The 19921-nt window shown below is 41.4% G+C and overlaps 1 long non-coding RNA gene across 2 annotated transcripts; it reads right to left on the bottom strand.

Annotated features, from left to right (window-relative positions):
• Positions 1-239: 239 nt before the first annotated feature.
• Positions 240-12775, bottom strand: LOC140120463 (uncharacterized). 2 transcript variants are annotated; one of them, XR_011853810.1, is made up of 3 exons: positions 12694-12775; positions 1569-1777; positions 240-443 (listed from the first exon to the last, which is right to left on the bottom strand). It is a non-coding gene; the product is annotated as an uncharacterized lncRNA (long non-coding RNA). The 2 variants fall into 2 exon arrangements; XR_011853809.1 differs by lacking the exon at positions 12694-12775 and adding an exon at positions 2859-3246.
• Between the last annotated feature and the right edge of the window lie 7146 nt (positions 12776-19921).

The following is a 19921-nucleotide window of genomic DNA, read 5'->3' as shown; positions in this document are numbered from 1 at the left end:
TCTGATGACACATTTCTCTTTGTATCACGAGTTTGCTTCTAACTTCGTAGAATAAATGGGAAACAATTTGAAATTCTCTTTTAACAAAAAAAATGGTGTTTTCTGTAGTCAGAAAATGTCCTATTTTTTGTGTATTCATAGAAGATGTTCCAGCCTGGATTACAAATTAAACTGAGAGCAGCCATTGTCATATTTATCAACTATTTTATATTTAGAGATAAATTGGAAAAAAGTTGGACGTTGACTGTTCACTGCCTTTGCCATCGACAAAAGCAAGTGCTATACAATAAAATATCTTGATAAAAGTCATTTCCTGCAACAAAATTAAATTATATTTGCTGTGTGAGTGATATGCATCTTCCCCAGAGAAATGTATTTCGACTCTTTCTTCCAAAGTTGGTTCACTTACTCCATCGAAAGAATAATTTCTTGTCCGTGGATTTCTATTAGATTAAAAAAAAAAATTAATCATCAGATGCCTTTGACTGTAAGTGACTTCTAGGCATTTTGTTGTGCTCTATGATACACGTGCCGGTGGCCTTGGATGATCTTGGAATAAATTGGACTTTATTTGTTCTTTTGACATTATGTACAAATGTTAAAATGGTTCCTGAAGGTATTTAATTATAGTCTTAGAGCCATAGTAATTAGGTTACTGATCTCAATTTGTACCACCCTTGGAAAGGGGACTAGAAGAATATTCTAAAATAAAGCTTTAAGTACTCTGTAACTTTCAAGGGATTATATTCTCATCTAATCCGGAACTATGTTCCTTGCATATCTAATGGCTACTGCCATTGTGGAGCCTAACACAAGCAAGATGTGTATCTATCATCAACTGTGTTCTTGAGGTTGCTACATTTGGATTGGAATTGTGGTGGTTTTTAAGTCTTCAGTATCATCACCTTTGGCTTAGTTTAACTTTGATCCATTAAAGGACACCTGTCATCAGGTCTCTGTCCCTATTTCTGTCACCACTTCCTGTTAGAGCAGCTCACAAGATTCCATCCCAGCCTTTATCTAGTCAATTCATACATTAATCATTCTAAGATGATATTTTATTTATGTAAATTAGGTTGGGCACATGAAGAGAGAAAGTGATGTCACCCATGTTACCACTCCACTTTCCTCCCCCTGCTCATGTCTGCGTGTAATGTAGAGTAAAACATTGCTAGTGCTTCATCTACTGCCTGTGAGAGATACACTTGGATCACACTCTTAAATAAGCCGGACAGCTGAATATGATAATGAATTTATTGGACTCTTCTTGGGTCATTTGCATACAGCTTTAGGACCTGATTATTAAAAGGGAATCTGTCATCAGAAATTGACCCTACAAACAACTGTTAAGTAACTGAACAGCTTCTGGATGATGTTTCTTTCATGGCCTAGGGTGGCCGTATCATCCAGAAAAGTGAGAAGTGAGATGTTGCTTGGTTTAATGAAGTCAAAGAGGCGGAGAGTTTAAATTTGAATACAAAATTGATTGATCCTCCGCCTCTACGTTCATCCACTCCACATTTAAGAAAAAAGCAGTGTCTTTCCGATCAAAGGTTTTTGGTACTCACGGGGACAATCCTTAGTCCATACCCAATGTCCTCAGCGTTGTGTGCATAGGGCATGAAAAATCCTCATGTGAGGTACGATATCTCGGCACGGCGTCCCTCCTGGGGATTCCCGAGGTAGCTCGTAGCCTCTGTGCTACTCCTAATTCTTCCCACCCGGGAACTTGTTCCTCCACTTTTCGTTCCACTTTCTTCGTTCCTTCTTCTAATTGCTAATCAGATTTAGGAAGAAAAAAGAAAAGAACGATGGTGCAGTACTTTTCGGATCCTTAAAATTGTTTTATTAGTAATACTCACAAGAGTAGAAATTAAAAAAGGCCTTGTAATAAAAAGAACACACTCGGTATACTGCCCGACTCCGAGTTTCGCCTAGTGTGAAACTCGGAGTCGGGCAGTATACCAAGCTAAAAGTGTAACAGTGTAATAGTCTTTCACCCTCTGTCTGTCAGCCTCTGTGTAATCTCATCCATCTCATGCATCTCTCATCCATCTCATCTCTCCTTCTACGTGTCAGTGTGTTAGTACCAGTGTCAGAAGCCAAATGAAAGTATATTTACACCTGTACCCTGATAATCTAACCACATTGTCACCCTACAGAACTAGATGGGGCATAATGGGGCACATTTACTTACCCGGTCCTGTCGTGATCCAGCGGCGCGTTCTCAGTCGAGGATTCGAGTCTGGCCGGGATTCACTAAGGTATTGCGCCCGATGTCTTCCAGACATCGCTGCTGCGCTGAAGTCCGCTGGAGTTCACTATCCTATCCTGGGTACAGGTAAGCGTGTGTCAAGGTGGCTTTTCCGAATCCGTCGGGTTTTCCGATGGCCACGCTCCCCCCCGATTTCCATTGCATGATGCGCAACAATCCGATCGTGTGCGTCAAAAACCCAGGGCAATTCAGGGGAAAACAACGCAAATTGGTAATATTCGGGAAACCCGACAGAAAAACACGATTCGTGCCCTTAATAAATGACCCCCAATGTGTCTGCTAAGAGAGTCCCCGCCTACACCCTGGAATTTAGCATCCTAGGGAGTAATAGGAGCTAAAACAGCAATAAAACTGCACAAAATTGTAAAGTAAGTGTCAGCACCCGTCCAGCAAACGCGCAACCACAACCAGACTTGGCGCTAGCGGTCAGACTACGTAAGTGGTGGCGAACTCACCCTGCGAAGTCCCTGCGGGCTAAGGCCCTGCCTAAAGCAGATAAACCGCCCTGATAAGGGTGAACCCACTATCAGGAACCTAACTGATGGTCCCTGAGTGACCCTACAACAGGACAGGGGACACTTACTTCGTCTGGCAGCTGCTGGATGGTGGAGCGGACAGGTAACCGGAATACAGGTATAGACCAGTGTTCACACTGGAGCACAGAATACGAACGCAGGACTGAACAGGAAACCAGAATACAGGAATAGACCAGTGTTCACACTGGTGCACAGAATACAAACACAAGACTGAGACAGGTAACCGGAATAGACCAGTGTTCACACTGGTGCACAGAACAGAAACACAGGACTGAGACAGGGACAGATATATACAGGTCTTCAGGCAGATAATCACAGGTGAGATCCAGATACAGGTACAGGCAGGATATACACAGGTCAGGTCAAGATTAAACAGGTAATATACAGGTCAGGTACAGATACAGGCAGGCAAGCAGAAACAGGTCAAGAACAAACGGGTATAAACACAGGTCACATACAAAATAACCAGCCAGGTATGATGGGAATGGGCAGGTATTAAAAGCCGATCTCGGACACGCCTCCAGCAGCACACTGGAGGAACTGTCCATCAGGCTAGTAACCCTTGCTGGGCAAGACAGAAATGCAGGGAGCAGGGTGTGGCTCAGTTAATCCAAACACAAGAATTAAGCCACAGATCACACACAACTAAACGCCTCTATTCCGCCAACTGCGGATAGAGCGACGTTCAGGCACGGACGTTACAGTAAGGGATTAAAATGATCTTTATTGTGTTAACACCATAGGGGATTGAAATGTGAGAATTTTCTTTCGTAGGAAAACCCCTTTAAATTTGTCAGCCTAGACATTGATCCGATAAGGTGACACACCTAAACCTACAAGCCTCTCCTGGCTTCTCCCTCTTACCAACTGGGGTTATTCCCTTACCCTATCATTCTGATATGTGGATATGGCCTGTGCATGATCTCTTTTCTAGGTGTTTCCTTAATCTATCCAAAGCTTAATTCTGGTCCCTTCTGAAGTTAGAAAACTGTAAGGACTTGACATAGGCTCCAATTGAGTCTTCCACTGTACCATAACAGTGTATTCTTAGAGAACATCTGCCATCAGATATACTGATAGTAGACTGCTGTAACTTTGCTCATATAATATATAATCCATTTTACCTGTATGAAGAGACATGTCACAATACATGCTGTAGATCTTTCGCTTGGACCAGAGGCAACAACGTGTAAAAACAAATACGAATCCAGCACCAAACGTGTTGAGGTTTCAATAAGAACTTGTTCTGCGCTGCTGTAACTTACCTGCTCGCCATGTAATCTAGGGATTTGAATCATTTTTATTCAGTCCTGGAACGCTGGCATTATTGAAATATACACTTTTTATAAATTATGCAAATGAGTCGGATGCACTCCGGAGCACCTCCGGGTTTGGCTGCAGGTCAATTATGCATGCCACTTGTATGTTAACTGGGTCCCACCAATGTATCTCTCAGATTGCCAGGAATGTCTACGGGCTGCATATCTTGCATGAAGTTCAGTGTGGCTACGCAAGAAAGCATGCATGTGTAAGACTGTTATTGTTCCTAGCAGTGATCTATTATACAAGGGGCGTGCATAAATTTCCAGCAGCCAGAACCCGTTGTTTGGGCTTGACGGCTGAGCAGCCAATGGACAAGTTTTCAGGCTCATAGCAACCACTGCTCACAGTTAGCATGGCTGTAATTGCCCAGGCAGGACATGTGACCCTGCAGTATAAAAACAGGATCACATGTTCTAAAACCATTACAGAGAGGAGACAGAGAGGAAAAGGCTGTATCTGCAGGGAGAGTGAGGTAAAGAACAGATCTTTAAAGGACACCTGTCATCAGGTCTCTGTCACTATTTCTGTCACCACTACCTGTTGGAGCAGCTCACAAGGATCACATCCTGGCCTTTATCTAGTGAATTCACACATTAATCATGATAAAATCATATTTTCTTTGTTATGTAAATTAGGCTGGTCACATGGTCAGGGGCAGTGATGTCACCCCTGTTACCCCTCCCCTCTCCTCCCCCTGCTCTGTCTGTGTGTAATGTATAGTAAAGCATTGCTAGTGTCTGTGCTTTATCTGCTGACATGCTCTCTCTCCTAATACACATATTTGAGACACAGACATCAGTTACACAAGTACCTGACATGTTCTGCTATAACATGGCTGCCTGGAGCTGTTGTATCTCTATATACACAGGCTGCAAGGGGCGCCAGCACCAGTAAGCACATGGAGGAGCCATTACACCATTATACCTCACACCATTATACAGGCTGTCAGTCATGTGTGTAGGAGTATCTCATATACACACAGGCTGCAGGGGGCGTCAGCCCCCAGGAAGCACATGGAGGAGCCATAACACCATTATACCTCACATCATTATACAGGCTGTCAGTCATGTGTATAGAAGTATCTCTCACACACAGGCTGCAGGGAGCGCTAGCACCAGGAAGCACATGGAGGAGCCATTACACCATTACACCTCACATCATTATACAGGCTGTCAGTCAAGCACTGGGGGTGTGGCTGTGCCTCCCACTCATGAATAAGCTGGACAGCTTGAATATGATAATGGCTCATTGGACATCTCACAGGTCATGACAGGGACAATGAAGGGATAGAGGCAATGCTTTCTAATGGCAGTTTATGAAAATATATTTTAGTTTAGGGGGTTCATTTGCCTGACGGGTTTTCTTTAACATCAAGAACATCAAGAGCATTTAACCTCAATGACATTAACAACATTTAATTTTTTTTAATTATTTCTTAATGTTTTTATTTTTAGTACTTTCCCTAGCCCATTTCTGTAGGGCAACTGCCATGTTATTACCCTCATTTTGCATCCCTCTACCCCTTACAACCTCTATTTTACAGCCATTTTGGGACCAAATTGATTTCAATTGGGTTCCAATTCAACCTGAGGAAATAATCTGGATCCCAAACTGAGTTCTTTCACAATGTTTGGACGAACTAGACCAATCTGAATTTCGTTAAACACCCAACACTTCCAAGAATGGATTCTGCTATTTCCTGACACTTCTGATCTCCTGATTCTACTGTTGCTAACTGTTTTCTTGGAATTGAAAATCCACCATAAATCCACCAAAATCCACTATATATTGATTTATTTCTTTCATTTACAGTTGTTTGGTGCTTGAAAGGTCTGTGAACACATGTGAATTCCAGGATTCATCCCTTTATATCTATTTCTTCTAATATGGTATACTAGTTTCAATCCAATTAAAGAGCAAGGGTAAAAAATTGTAAAATAATTTAATGATAATAATAAATTGTATACAGAGATGAAGACTGCTGCTTTATTACTTCAGTAGGTTCTACTCTTGAGCAACTCTGCATGAGATGAAAGAGGTTTCCATAGGAACAACAGTAAAAAAAAACACATACCTTTGGGTGTATTTTAACAAATCCAGCAATATTATTTTTAAGAAACGTTAAATTAAAATATGATAATCACATACAAATAAAATTGGAATTTTTTCATCTCTTATAGTACTCAGTATGGTAATCTGCCAGGAGCAATTGGATGAAAACAACAATTTATTGGAAGTAAAACAGAAGGTATGCTACTATTTGTTTACATTTTCGAGCAATTAATTTGGAACTTGATAAACAAACGCTGTGAATAAATATGACAAACCATGCACAGAAATTGATCAAAATTCCCATATTAGTAAGAATATTTCGGAGACTAAGCTAAGACATGGAATAAGAAAAGGTATGCAGATTTGGGTTTGTAAAAAAAATGTTTCCCCATAGTTCTGTTCACACAGTGGGACAGATTTACTTACCTGTCTCAATCCTGTCGCAATACTGCGGTGCGTTGTCCGACAAGGATTCGGGTCTGTCTCGATTCACTAAGATTGTGCACCCGAGTTCCTGCATCCATCGCTTCTGCACCAAGGTCTGCGCGGAGTTCACCTGCTTCTTCCTGGTGCATGCGAGTGCTTCATCTTGTGACACAATTACGTTTTTAAATTCTGCGGTTTGTCCGAATCCGTCGGCAACCCCCCCAATTTCTGTTGCAAGCAAGCCAGCACCTATGCGCCACAATCCGATTGCGTGCTTCAAAAACCCGGGGCAATTCGGCTCAGAATGGAAATAATCACGAAACCCGACGAAAGTGCGGTGTTCAGACCCTTAGTAAAAGTGCCCTTGTATGTAAAAAAATCAGATCCATGCAATTAAAGTATTAAGCTTGGCACTGCATAAATGTTATTATACAGGATGTATGGGGGAGCCTTAAAGTTTGAGCAAACAGTTATTGGCCATATAGGACTGATTTATTATCTATTTATTTATTATTATTTATTAAACGTCATTTATTTAAGGATAATATGGATAAGAGAATGGGTGTGAAAAGTTTGTCTTGTTCTAAAAGCTATTCATGGATAAAGTCACTATATAACCCAGGTTTTAAATGTTAGGTTATTTTTCTTATACTTTGCATCTGCGTAACCAAGTCCCATTCTCCCGCCCGCCCCCCCCCCCCCCAAGCACGAAGTCCCAGTGTGCCCCACAGTAGCCACGTTCCGGTGCCCCCAAGTAGCCAAGTTCCATGCCTCCACATTAGCCAAAAATAAGTGCTTGTTAAGTACAATCCCCCAATAGTAACAGTGACCTCATAGTTTAAGATAAAAGTAAAATAAAATACCTTATTCTTCTATTCTCTTCTGTTTATTTCAATTAAGAGAGATAACGGAGCTGCAGTGCAAGCGACATGTGATGATGTCATAATGCATCTACCTGGCATCACACGACGCCTGAGGCATCATTTCATAGGCCGCACACTGGTCCCTGTGAGATATAGAACTGCGGAGCAGGGAGCTGAAATACACAAACTCCACTGCCAAACTAAAAGGGATATAGTCCTGGGCCAGGCTTTTCCAGATCAGATTCCATCATTGTCTTTGATCAGGGAAAGAGGAGGAAAAACTGGAATTCCAAACCTGGTCCACACCACAATTAGCTGGGGCGAGCCATATAAACAGCTGGAGCAGAGTTTGGGTGTCTTCTATATACACACACCGGCCACTTTATTAGGTACACCATGCTAGTAACAGGTTGGACCCCCTTTTGCCTTCAGAACTGCCTCAATTCTTCATGGCATAGATTCAACAAGGTGCTGGAAGCATTCCTCAGAGATTTTGGTCCATATTGACATGATGGCATCACACAGTTGGCGCAGATTTGTCGGCTGCACATCCATGATGCGAATCTCCTGTTCCACCACATCCCAAAGATGCTCTATTGGATTGAGATCTGGTGACTGTGGAGGCCATTTGAGTACAGTGAACTCATTGTCATGTTCAAGAAACCAGTCTGAGATGATTCCAGCTTTATGACATGGCGCATTATCCTGCTGAAAGTAGCCCTCAGATGTTGGGTACATTGTGGTCATAAAGGGATGGACATGGTCAGCAACAATACTCAGGTAGGCTGTGGCGTTGCAACGATGCTCAATTGGTACCAAGGGGCCCAAATAGTGCCAAGAAAATATTCCCCACACCATGACACCACCACCCCCAGCCTGAACCGTTGATACAAGGCAGGATGGATCCATGCTTTCATGTTGTTGACACCAAATTCTGACCCTACCATTCGAATGTCGCAGCAGAAATCGAGACTCATCAGACCAGGTACTGTTTTTCCAATTTTCTACTGTCCAATTTCGATGAGCTTGTGCAAATTGTAGCCTCAGTTTCCTGTTCTTAGCTGAAAGGAGTGGCACCCGGTGTGGTCTTCTGCTGCTGTAGCCCATCTGCCTCAAAGTTCGACGTACTATGCATTCAGAGATGCTCTTCTGCCTACGTTGGTTGTAACGGGTGGCGATTTGAGTCACTGTTGCCTTTCTATCAGCTCGAACCAGTCTGCCCATTCTCCTCTGACCTCTGGCATCAACAAGGCATTTCCGCCCACAGAACTGCCTCTCACTGGATGTTTTTTCTTTTTCGGACCATTCTCTGTAAACCCTAGAGATGGTTGTGCGTGAAAATCTCAGTAGATCAGCAGTTTCTGAAATACTCAGACCAGCCCTTCTGGCACCAACAACCATGCCACGTTCAAAGGCACTCAAATCACCTTTCTTCCCCATACTGATGCTCGGTTTGAACTGCAGGAGATTGTCTTGACCATGTCTACATGCCTAAATGCACTGAGTTGCCACCATGTGATTGGCTGATTAGAAATTAAGTGTTAACGAGCAGTTGGACAGGTGTACCTAATAAAGTTGCCGGTGAGTGTAGATGGCAGGAGATGACCTCATTCTCACATAGACAGTATCCTCAGCCACGGCTTGAGAAATGTTGCCCATGGAGTAAATCTTATTGCCTCATATCACCATATTTTATTTTGAGCTCTGCTTTTTCCATGGATATGTATAGCTAGGTCCAGGCTAAGATCTTGTAGCACTGCATCTGCCCTTGTGAGCACTGGGCCACCCTGGACTTTTCATCAATAGATATAGATGGATAGAAAGATTTGTTGGCTATAACATTATGTTCTGAAGTGAGCAGATGCAAAAGGAAGAGTAAAGATACACATCTTATAGTTGCTTAGTCTGGGAACTAATTTATTTTCTCAGCACCGTGGCTCTCTCCTGCAGGCTGCCGAGTTTCTGGTTAATTGAGACAAATTGAATGAATTTTAAATACGTGTTACGATTCATTTAATTGGATGAGAATTTGGTGGAGTAAAACATTTTATCATTATGCCCCCTGCTAGTTTGTTCTTTCTCTTTACAAAATGTCAAATCTAATGAAAACTCATTCATAATTTTAACGTTTAGGCTTAAGAGTTTGCCTTCTACCTCTGAAGAAGCTGGAAGGAATAGTATACAGTAATGGTATGAAAAAGAACATCTTTCAACGCTAAGGAGCGAAAAGGAGCGGAAAACAAGGAGCGAGGCTCTCCCAGGTGCAGATAATGCTTGGGTAAGGTAGATTTAGGAGTAACCACTCTAACCATTTTATTGGCATTTTACACGTACAACTGTAGCAAGACAATGGGGTACATTTACTTACCTGTATTTACATACTTGCGATCCCCAAGGTGCGTTGTCCGTCGAGGATTCGGAGCTGCCGCGATTCACTAAGATTGTGCGTCCAATTTCCTGCATGTGTTGTTTCCCCGCTGAGGTCCGCCGGAGTTCACCTTCTTCTTCTTCTTCTTCCCAGTGTATGTGAGTGCATAGGTTGCAACAAAATTTTGAAATTTAAATCCCGCGCTTAGTCCGAATATGTCAGGTTGTTCGACGGCCAAACCCCAGATTTGTGTCGCATGAAAGTCAGCACAATTGCGGCAAAATCTGATCGTGTGCGCCAAAAACCCCAGTTAAATGTGGCGCAAAACGGAAAAAGTCGGGAAACCCGACTTAGTAAATGTCCCCCAATCTATTGCTCTTGTTAATGGCCCGTATTTGTCCATAGTGAGGTAAATTGTACTACATGCACAGTCTTCATTAATCTGGCGTGCTGCACGTGATGATATCGCTTAAACTGAGTGGACCAGTTATTCTTTGGCGCACTCAGTGGACATCAATAGCGTTCAAAAGAAGAAGTGGAAATTATCATTGTTGTTTCCCTCCAGGGTCGCCTCGAATAGGAAGAATCGCGGCGCGGTAATAATCCAGCTCTGTCCAGTCTTCCTCTTGCAGTACAGGGGAAGCCCAGGAGGTGTTGATATAAAATGGCCCTGCAGGGCTACACAGAACTGAATGAGGATGCCAGGAGTCACACAAGTTGTCTGCCAAACTCTGTGCTGGGGTGGCACCTGGGTGCCCACAGGAATGGCTCTGAATGTCAACTCTGGCACCCGTGCCATAGGTTCGCCATCACTGTTGTAAATCAAATTAATGTAGTAACTCTAAACATAAGAGAGCCATACTGGACCTAGGAAAGGTAAGTAGAATGTTGGATGTGAAGGTGTTACAGGAGTACATTGTTCCTGACTGGATACTCTGCTCTATGATTATATATACTATATACAGGGTAAATTGATACAGTATATACTGACAGCATACACTGATATTCTTTAGTAAGATGTCAATGTGTACAGAGGCCATTTGGTTATTAGTATAACAAAAGCCTTCAGCAGGAAGAAGCCATCATGAACCAGGATTCTCTCTCTGCACACTGGGGTCTATCCTAAGTGGTCTTAGGGTGGAGTTATGGGAGTGGACAGGGGCTGCCCACCAGGATATTTAGGCCTGTGAAACTAGAAATCTCTCTCTTTCTTCCTGACCCCCCTGGATAGCAGCACTTACTCCAAGGAACCAGGTTATATTGTGTGTGCTTTCTGTGTATGTATATAACATTATAAGAGTAATTATGATATAGTAGACTTTATACATGTACCTATAGACATTCCAGGTGTTATATGTTTTACCAAATATACATAACTAAATGTCTGCAGTGAGTGTGTATATTAGCATAACTACATTTACAACCTGTAGTCATATCCCATTCATACATGGATCTGTGCCCTGCTTGTATAAATATATCCTATTGTGCATGTGCCTCTATATGTACATGTATATAGTCAGGTACTGGATGTGACTCCTGCTTCAGGGTATATCCAGGAGCTGGTATACTGTTAGATTATATTGTATATACATACACATTACTGGGGATCTAGGAGGGGGCAGGAAGGGAGGCCTCTGTGTGAAGTTGTGCTCTCTATGTATTGTAGTATATGCAGCTTTTGTAGTTACTTTGTCACAAGTATGTTATTAGTATGTGTATATATATATTATATATACACACATACAATATGTACATATCTGTGAGGGTTGTATGTTACTCCTATGGAAATGCCTTACAATAGAAGAAGGCAAAACATATACCCCTTGCAGGGGGAACATTTATTAAACAGATTTTTCCGACATAGCCAGGGATGGGGGAAACAGGGGTGGGAAGGGGACACAGGAGGAAGGAAAAGAATACACAGTCATATGTCACTAAATCTTAATAGATTGTAATGTGAAGAAGCATCAACTTTAATTAGAGAGCTACATGGGCCATGTTAATTCAAAGGGGGATAAGAATAGAGATCTCTCAAGGGTGGGGGAGCCCTGTGAGCCAGTCCACAGGTTCCATAATCCCTCGAATAGTGGGGAGGTGTCTGTCCTAGTTGTTTTTTAAAAAATAAAGGTTCATCCAGCACCGTGTTAAAAGCATTTTCACACTTTATTCTTAATCTTTTAAAGAATTTTTTAGTCGTAGCTAAGGGCCACTAAAGGCTCGAAACGTCTCAAATGCAATGTATGTATCATGTATGGAAACAATTTTTTAAAAGATGAAGAATAAAGTGTGAAAATAATTTTAACATGGTGCTGGATGAACCTTCATTTTCAAAAGACCTTTGTGGATAACTTGGAGTCTGGCCAGGATGTTCATGCCTAGTTTTCTTTCCAAGGAGACACAGCTGTGGAGTCAGGAGGAGAGGGGTAAGTTGTGACCTTGATAAACCTTTTTGGACTTACAACTAAGTCTGTCCTAGTCGCCTCAATTCTCTCAAACAACTTTAATAGGTTGATTCTGTTCTTAACCACTGTAAACAGTAGGTTGGGAGTGTTCTATATCGCCACTATATGGATTCTAGATGCTAAAGCTATAAATTGGATTAAGCAATGAGCCTTGTTCTCGACCTTTTCTGGTTTGCCTCCCAGAAGGAGTATTGTCGGGGTTGCCAGTGTTGCAGAATGCGGATGAGGGTTTTAACACTGTTCCAGAGAGAGGCGACCATAGGCAGTGCTACCAAATATGGGCCATGTTGCAGCATTGCAGCCTCGGAAGCAACCGTTGAGTAGGTGAGGCTACATGTTAGCAAGTCATGAGGGGACATAATAAACTCTATGGGGCAAATTTACTTACCTGGTCCCACAGAGTTCACAAAAGTGCATTGTTCGACGATAATGCACTGTCATACACTAAGATTGTGTGCACGATATCCTGCATGGGTCACTTCCCTGCTCAGGTCTGACGGAGTTCACCATCTTCTTCCTGGTGCATGTAAGTGTGACACAATTTGAAAGTTAAATCCCATGCTCAGTCCAAATCAGTCGGATCATACGACGGCACGGCCTGTGATTTCTGTCGCATGGAAGCCAGCGCAGCTGCGCTAAAATCCGATCACGTGCGACACAATCCCAGCACAAATGCCTATTTCATACCTATCAAAGTTGCGCAAATCCTGAAAATAGTGTACAGTCCAACTAAAGTGCGATCTGCAACCCTCAGTAAATAAGCCCATATGTATCAACCTGAGTGAGGTCTCTGATAATGAGATCTTCTGTCTACCATTTGCTAGTGTGGTACAGTAGTGCCTCCTTCTCAACAAAGAGAACTGACAACGCAGATCAGACTCCAGCTGCTCCATAAAGTGAGACTAGATGTAGGGAGGGGCCATTGAAAATGGAGTATAAGAGGGCGATTGTTTCTCTACCGAATGGATCATTTAAACAAATGTTTTCAAATGCCATTTGGGGGTTTGAGGTTGTGCCTCATGGGATTGACTGTACAAAATGCAATAATTGATTGAGTCGGAAAAGTTCAGAGGAAGGAACTTCATATTGAGTAATGATTTTGCTGTAAGATAGAGGCTTATCTCTTGGATTTAGCTTGTTGTGTTTTAATGGAATAAAGAACTATGAATATAATAGACACAAATACTCTTTGCATATATTTGTTATCTGATTTGCTGCAATGTGCCAATTGTAACTTCTATAGTTTTATTTTAATCCACAAATGCCACTTTATATTGTTGAATCTGATTTAAAAATTGGATGAAAATCTACAATGTTGATTCCAGCGACATTTCTATTTCATTATCTTTGCCAACTCACGAGTTCAATTTGCTGTGAAGATAATTTTTTTTACATGTGTTAATCGTCTCTTTGGAGTCATTTCCCCTGGGGAGAAGGAGATTAAAATTCATTACTATGGTGAAGCGCTGGGGGATGGATATATAGAATGCCTTATTTTTGGATAAAACTCATACATGAGCCTTTACTTCATCCTAGGTTGTTCTGCATAGCGAAGCATCGCAAAACACAAACCCAAGAATAGTTCATTAACACATAAAGCAATTAATCAATAAAATGAAGCCATGAAAATAGCTTCTCATTTAACTGACTTATTTCAGCATATTTAAGTGTTTCTGCGGCGTGACATATTCTGGCATATTGGGAAGCGCTTCATATAGAAAAGATTTATTAAAATGAAGTTAGCAGTATCTTCATGCAGAACTTCATAAATAATCCAGCATTTCTTAGACAAGACAATAATGAACTTATTCCCGACTACTGCCTGGATATTTACAGATTTTTATCTCACTGGAAAATTTGCCATGTAATATTGTTTAGTAGTACTGGAGAGTGTCACTTATATCTTACGTAATTGTTCTATCTTCAGGATTTCGGGATTGATGCACCTGTTGTAATCTTTTTTTGAGGACAGATAAATATTCATAGCCCTGACGAGGGGAAGGGGAAGGTATCCGATTGCCTCCCACAAAGGGGGGCGCCATCCCGATCCTCAATAATAATCAGTGGTTTATGAGTCTTTTTGACATGCCACTGATTACTAGATGCAAGTCCCATAGAGAGGACACTGGAAGCAGTGATATCACGCTGCCGTCATCCTGGAGAAGAAGCGAAGTAGTGAGGAGGAAACATCATGCAGTGCAGGCAGGTGAGTATACATTTTTTCAAATTTCTGATGTGCTTGTTACCTATATACTGGCGGCATGTGCTGGCACTACCTATACACTACAGGGCATGTGCTGGGACTACCTTTATACTGGGGGGCATGTGCCAGGATGACCTATATACTGGGGGTATGTGCTGGGCTTCTATTTGAGCTACATATACTTCTCTTAGGCCTAATTTTAATGGTGGGAGGGGACTTGGTCAACTTGGCCACACAGTTGACGCCATGTCAATGAGCAAAAAGTAGGGGGGAAATAAAGTGATGCAGTTGTGGGGGATATGGCTTGTGAGCACTGCTCTGTTTTCTTTTGACTGGAGCCTATGTCTGTTTTTTTCTTAAAAAATGGCAACCCTTTTAATGAAAATTATGTACTGTAGGGTACATCCAGCCATTTCAAATTTTGCTATCCACCCTATACAACAATAACTTAATTTTGGTGTGGGTCCAGCCCGGGTAGACTAAAACAAATGGAAGTACAATGATATTTTTTATAATCATTGGAAGTCTTATTCAAGGAATAACTTGAAATGAAGTGAATTATTTTCCCAAGAATAATAGAAAATTAAGTAAACTAGAAAAAAAGCAAAACATGGTTGGGGCAAGGGTACATCACCACAGCAGGGAAATCAGCAAAGTGGGTCAGTGCTGAAAATGAGAGCTTATGAGGTGAGTATAGACAAATACATATATACACCAACAACTGTACTATTTATTTCTTTTATTGAGCACATTGGATATATATCCTCTGGTCCAGAAAAAAAATGAAAAAAAACTCATTATTAAAGTGTATATGATGTCAAAGTTCTGGAATGCTGAAGCTGCACTCAGAGACCCATTTCCCATTTTGAGCAGGTTAATGGTATAATTTACAGGTGTTGAACTCCCACTGACCTACCCTATGAATAGGTTATGGAATTTGATAGCGCTATATAGATTAAGATTATTATTATTTTAAATCCTATAAAACCTCTTAAGACATCATCATTTTACTTGATGTAATGACAAAATCAAAAAAAATATTACAAAAATTATTTTTTGTGGAAATTTACAGTAAATGATCCAGTTGTTGGTGCTGCAGCATGCCCCTAGCTTGGAGAACAGCAGTGATTAATAGTTGCCCAGGGGGGAAGGAATATATAGTATAGAAGTACTGAGGGATTTAGAGATGCTACCAGGTAGACTTTTCCAAAACATCATTATTCTTAGCTGAAACCTACTAGGATGCTAGAATAAACACATTTTCAATCATAAACTTCTCTGCCTTTTTGCAATATCAATCAAGATAAAAAATACATAAGATCACCTGATGTTTATTTAATTAGATTGAGAGCATTTTTTGCCATGTTCTCAGAGGACACAAACAACAGCTGGTACAACTCCAATTTGAAATGCTAAGTTGATCACAGAAATCATTTTCAGAAAATCAGGGTTTTACGTTTCATGTTTATTTTCCTAAAAAATGCACCATATATTTGTCATCAAGTTTTTTATATTACTGGAAGAAAAAACAATAGGCCAGGTATGCTTTAGAGCACATTACAATGAAAAATATATACATAAAAAGTTGGATAGCTAGGTAGATTATGATTATTATTGCCTGACCGTTTAACCACCTTTTTGCACCCTAACAGTTAAAAAAAAAACTCACAGTTGCTTGCTGGCGCTGCTGGTTTGGAATACCTTGGACCCACCAGTGAAAAACGTTTTAAGGGCCAACCTTCACGTAACTACAATGTATATTAGATTGATCCTAATTGAACTGTAAAACATCAGTACACATGCTTATACTTCACCAGATTTATCAAAGTGTCTGATGTTAAATTAGAAATCCAGTGTTGCATTCTTTTTCTCGCTTTCAATCTTCAGGATTTTTGGAGGACCTTAAAAGGTCCTGAAATGGTTCTTGTGTACATGTGTATTGAGAGCAGGAACAGGTGTATGAAAAGTTCCTGGGTGAAGGTTGTTCTTAGTATAATATTCAGTGGGTGGTTTGGGCGACCATAGGCCCCCTAGAAAACTTTTTAAAACTATTTATAACATATGCACCTGTTCCTGGATATAAGAAGACCAAGTCAAAAACGGCAGGTCATTAATAGGAATCTACCATCAGTCAGATTGGTAGAAGTCCTTCAATGTTGTAAAATATAGGGGCTGCTGGGCTGCATAGGCTGTTAAATTACAATAGTTTTCATTGCTATTGGGAATGTCTCCGCTATCTAATTTTTGCAGCTATAGGAGTATCAACCATGGCTATAAGTAAGGGCGCTGGCACGCCCCGGAAATGTATTGGCCGTCTTTTGTGCATTGTCCATTGAGAGGTTTCAATAAAAGGGAAAACAGTTATAAACAAGTGAGCTGTGTCCACTACTATATATTTCCTCCTGCATATACCATTGTTAGAGGAAGTTTAAATGAAATCTTCCTTTAATATCCAGCATGATAAACCAGGGGCACTTACTCATAGATCCAGGCACCAGGGCTGTGGTAATATTCTTATATTTGTTATCCATGGCCTTTTTCCTTCTAAAATAAACTTTTACAATTATGCTAATGAGCCTGAGGGGCTCTAAGGGGTGTTTCCAGTGTCCCTCAGTGATGTCTTTTCATTGGTTGCTACAATGATCCAAACATGTCTCCTCCTAAACCCCACCACCCTGCCCCCCTAGCAGCAACAGGGGGAAGAGAGACCTGCTCTGCCCATTGTAACAGCCTGTGAAAATACATCCCTGAGGGGCTGTGGAGCCCCTCAGGCTCATTAGAATAATTGTATCATTGTAATTTATTTTAAGTTGATTTTAAAAGGAAGCCATGGATAACAAATATAAGATAACGAAAAGTCATGGTGCCTGGATCTAAGTAAGTGTCCTCGTTTTATCATGATGGATTTTAATGGTAGATTTTCTATAAACCTCACCATGAATAGTCACAGGTAACGAGGCCGTATCACCCTATTCTCATTTGCTTGAGTCAATACTGTTAAAGGATTTTTGTATGCAATAGAAGCGAGCACCAACATAACATTACATCTCCTAAGGATAGTAATCAATATAATATTTCACAGTAAATTATACTCATTTAACCCCATCTCACTCATCGGCTTCACATTAAAGCAATGTCCTAAAAATCTAAATTGATGAGCATTATGATCAGATAACTTGAATGTGTACCTAAAACTTTTGCCAAAATACATTTTATACTTTTGAATGTTTGTTATTAACTTTCTAGTTTATGGCTCTTGTCTCGTGTGATTTATTGGTCTTCTGCGCTTCAGCAAACATAAAAAGTTTACTGTAAATATCTCCTTGCATCAGCAGCTACACTATAATATGAATGGATAAATATAATTATCCCTCTAGCTCGCCATTATTTGCCATCGCTTCTGTAATCACTGCTAAAGACTCTTTGTTGCTATATAGTGTAAATAGAATGCTTTTTGTTAACATCCCGGATAACATTACAATGGTATATAGCTATAATTCTTGAAAATAGAATAAATATTTATGTCACTAATTACCTTAAGAGCAGAAAAATCTTTTATCTTCCTTTCTTATAAAATACAGCTTTTGTTTTGACAATTAGACTCCCATAGATCTAGTAATGCATGTAATATATCTGCTACTTCTTAGCTAGTTATTATTCTTATGGTGATATTGTTTGTTTTACAACAATGTTTTTGTGATGCCCTACACAAAATTTACAGCCAATTGAATCATAACCATAAAATTCTTTTTAGTACTTTAGTTTTACTGTTTGGCTGCAGTCCAATCAGTGAATGCAAGCGATAAGGGAGTCCACATTTGACGGAGCCATCATTGCATGAATAGTGGATGTCTGACACAACACTCCTCTGACTGTTCAACAGAACAAATAGCACAATGATGTCCTTTAGTGTAGTAATGTGACTGTTTAATGGGAGGAATGCAGAACCTATCACTGCCATACTTGTAGGAACTTTACTGTTGCTGCATTTCGATGGTGATGGCAATCCAGCAATGGCAAGTATGGTGGTTGGACATTCACAATTGTACATTCATTGGTTAAGAAAATAAAAAAATGACTTTAGAACCACAATGATTAACGTGAAGGTATACATCGAGGTGGATAGAAAGGAGTTTTATCTTTTAGGATAAAAATGTTAAAGGCAATCTACCATCAACATCAAGCATGATAAATCAGGGACACTTACCCATAGATCCAGGCACCATGAGGCCTGCCAGCTGCTTGGGAGAGTCCACAGAAGACATTATGGACACCGGGTGTAGGGCCATGAGACAGCAGGAATGGCACTCCGGTCCCCAACGAAGGATTTCCCAAGTCTGCCAGTCAAGCAACAGAAAGTGTTGCTGCAATCATGGGAGGCCCAAAAGCACTAAGGACGTAGAGTGGGTGAGCACATGAAATGACAGTCTTTCCTTGTGCAACGCCCCAATTTTAAGAGACAGTGGCTCAGTACGATACTGAACTGGGTCATGGAGAATCTGTCTGCTGATGGAAAAGATTACCAGCGGCTTCTCTATGCAAACCACAAGAAAGTGATGCTGGGAGACCAAGGCAGCATCCACGAAATTCCCTGCGGAGCCAGAGTCCAGGAAGGCTGAGACTTGAAGCGGGTTGCCTGTTCCAAATCTGAGAAGAGCAGACGAGGAGAAGCTTTGCTCTCTCCTATGAACCCTAGGTGCAGGCGTTTTCCCAGACGCTGTGGACGGACTAGACAATAAGAAATGAAGTGCTCTGGGCTGGCACAATAGAGGCAGAGATTCTCCTGTCTTCGTCTGGAACGTTCCTGGAGAGATAAACGAGCTCTATCCACTTGCATTGGGCTCCTCTGCAATAGGCACGGAAGATGGCTAAGGTGGTCTTTGGAAGACTGGAGCCAAGCGGGGCAAACAACGGGTCCTGACTTGCGGATGTTCCAAGCGTCGCTCCTCAGAGCGTTTGGTAAACCGGACGTCTATCTGAGAGGCCAGAGAGATTAGTTCACTCAGCTTGGACGGAAGGTCTAGTGCAGACAGGGCGTCTTTGATCTGACCAGACAATCCCTTTTTAAAAGTTGCAACCAGGGCAGCTTTGTTCCAGGCAAGCTCAGAAGCCAGAGTACGGAACTGGACCGCATAGTCGCTGACAGATGAGTCCCCTTGACTTCCCGGAGAGAAGGCTGATGATGAAAGCCACTTTAGACCATTCTGAGACAAACTGCATAGGCATGAGTTCAATGTGCAGGGCACACTGAGTGATAAAGACCCTGCACAACATGGGATCCCCATCATATTTAGATGGCATAGATAGACGCAGTCGGGGTTCTGCAGAAGATAATGTGACCGCAGTAGCAGTGGGTACCGCAGGATCCCAATGCGGCTGCTGTTGCTGGAATGACAATAGCTGCTGTAGCATA

This window comes from Engystomops pustulosus, chromosome 3 (genome assembly GCF_040894005.1).
Source record: "Engystomops pustulosus chromosome 3, aEngPut4.maternal, whole genome shotgun sequence".
Taxonomy (NCBI): domain Eukaryota; kingdom Metazoa; phylum Chordata; class Amphibia; order Anura; family Leptodactylidae; genus Engystomops; species Engystomops pustulosus.
This window is presented reverse-complemented; position numbering and strand designations above follow the sequence as displayed.